Source organism: Arachis stenosperma, chromosome 5 (assembly GCF_014773155.1).
Source record: "Arachis stenosperma cultivar V10309 chromosome 5, arast.V10309.gnm1.PFL2, whole genome shotgun sequence".
Taxonomy (NCBI): domain Eukaryota; kingdom Viridiplantae; phylum Streptophyta; class Magnoliopsida; order Fabales; family Fabaceae; genus Arachis; species Arachis stenosperma.
In genome coordinates this window covers 109,774,072-109,776,602 of record NC_080381.1, presented here as the reverse complement: position 1 = coordinate 109,776,602, position 2,531 = coordinate 109,774,072, and positions in this window count along the sequence as shown.

The window sequence follows — 2,531 nt, the reverse complement described above, 5'->3', positions numbered from 1 at the left end:
CTATACCCATTTGAGTTTGCCTGACTGAGATTTACAAGGTGACCATAGCTTGCTTCATACCAACAATCTCCGTGGGATCGACCCTTACTCGCGTAAGGTATTACTTGGACGACCCAGTGCACTTGCTGGTTAGTTGTGCGAAGTTGTAGTGATCACAATTTCGCGCACCAGTCGTTCAAGTAATAAACCTTACGTGAGTAAGGGTCGATCCCACAGAGATTGTTGGTATGAAGCAAGCTATGGTCATCTTGTAAATCCCAGTCAGGCAGATTCAAATATGATTGTATTAGATATTCAAAAGATAAATAAAAGAAACAGGAAATAAAGATAAAGTTACTCATGTAATCCAATGGTGGGAATTTCAGATAGGTGCATGGAGGTGCTGTGTTCCTTCCGAATCTCTACTTTCTTATTACATTCATCCAAGCCTTCTTACTCCTTTCCATGGCAAGCTGTATATAGGGCATCACCATTGACAATGGCTACATCCCATCCTCTCAGTAAAAAAGGTCCAAATGCTCTGTCACAGCACGGCTAATCATCTGTCGGTTCTCAATCAGGTTGGAATAGAATCCAGTGATTCTTTTGCGTTTGTCACTAACGCCCAGCCTTCAGGAGTTTGAAGCTCGTCACAATCATTCAATCCCGGAATCCTACTCGGAATACCACAGACAAGGTTAGACTTTCCAGATTCCCATGAATTCCGCCATCAATTCTAGCTTATACCACAAAGATTCTGATTAAGGAATCCAAGAGATATGCGCCCGGTCTAAGGTAGAACGGAAGTGGTTGTCAGTCACGCGCGTTCATAGGTGAGAATGATGATGAGTGTCACAGATCATCACATTCATCAAGTTGAAGTGCAACGAATATCTTAGAACAGGAATAAATCGAATTGGATAGAAAATAATAGTAATTGTATTAAAACTTGAGGTACAGCAGAGCTCCACACCCTTAATCTATGGTGTGTAGAAACTCCACCGTTAAAAATACATAAGTGAAAGGTCCAGGCACGGCCAAATGGCCAGCCCCCCCAATGTCTAAGATCGCATAAACTGATCAAAGATCTCCAATACAATAGTAAACTATCCTATTTATACTAGACTAGCTACTAGGGTTTACATAAGTAAGTAATTGATGCATAAATCCACTTCTGGGGCCCACTTGGTGTGTGCTTGGGCTGAGCTTGATCTACCCACGAGCTGAGGCTTCTCTTGGAGTTGAACGCCAAGTTGTAACGTGTTTTGGGCGTTCAACTCTGGTTCGTGACGTGTTTCTGGCGTTTGACTCCAGAATGCAGCATGAAACTGGCGTTGAGCGCCAGTTTACATCGTCAATTCTGGAACAAAGTATGGATTATTATATATTGATGGAAAGCTCTGGATGTCTACTTTCCAACTCCGTTGAGAGCGCGCCATTTAGAGTTCTGTAGCTCCAGAAAATTCATTTCGAGTGTAGGGAGGTCGGATTCCAACAGCATCATCAGTCCTTTGTCAGCCTCCTATCAGAGTTTTGCTCAGGTCCCTCAATTTCAGCCAGAAAATATCTGAAATCACAGAAAAACACACAAACTCATAGTAAAGTCCAGAAATATGAATTTAGCATAAAAACTAATGAAAACATCCCTAAAAGTAACTAGATTATACTAAAAACTACCTAAAAATAATGCCAAAAAGCGTATAAATTATCCGCTCATCATTTACCTCGTTCCAACAATTTATGCTTCCTTGCTTGCACATTAACTTTTCTTACTATCCTGTTTTCTATTGTTCAAGATGAATCATCATAAGCAAAAATGGAAGCGGGAGAAGAACACGCAGCAACCGGTTGACCTACCAGCTGAAGGTAGCAACTAAGAAAGTCACCGTACCCCCTTGCTCATCTTTGGATGCACCGAGGACGGTACAAATTTTTTAAGTGTGGGGAGGTCCTCCGACCACTCGATGTTTTTGGGTAACAAGTTTCTAATCCCAACACTTTTGCATTTCATTTTAGGATTTTTAGTTGCATTTTCTTGTTTTGTATATGTATATATTAAACTTAGTCAAAATAATGAAATTTTTCAAGAATTTTATCTATAGGGCACCCCAATTGATTGAAAAAAAATTTAGAACTTGCTTGAATTATATATTTTGTGGATCATATTTTTGAGCTAAGAACACAAGCATGTGAGATTTGAGCCTAATTGTGTGGTTACATCATATAGCCACTTATTTTCATTCTTGTATGCATTATTCTCTTTCTATGATTGTAATCTTTGATATGTTTGATTCTATATGTCCATTATTTTGTGTATACATACATTTATATGATTGACGCCATTATTCAAATAGCTCACTTACCCAAATAAGCCTACCTTTTATCTTCCATTGATAACCAATTTGAGCCTATGCTTAACCCATTTGTTCTTAATTGTAGCACATTACAAGCCTAAGTGAAAAACAATAAATGTCCTTAATTTGGATCTTTGATTAGCTTAGGCTAGTGAGAGTGTTCATTATTTGATTTTGGGGAAGTTGGAAACATTGGGT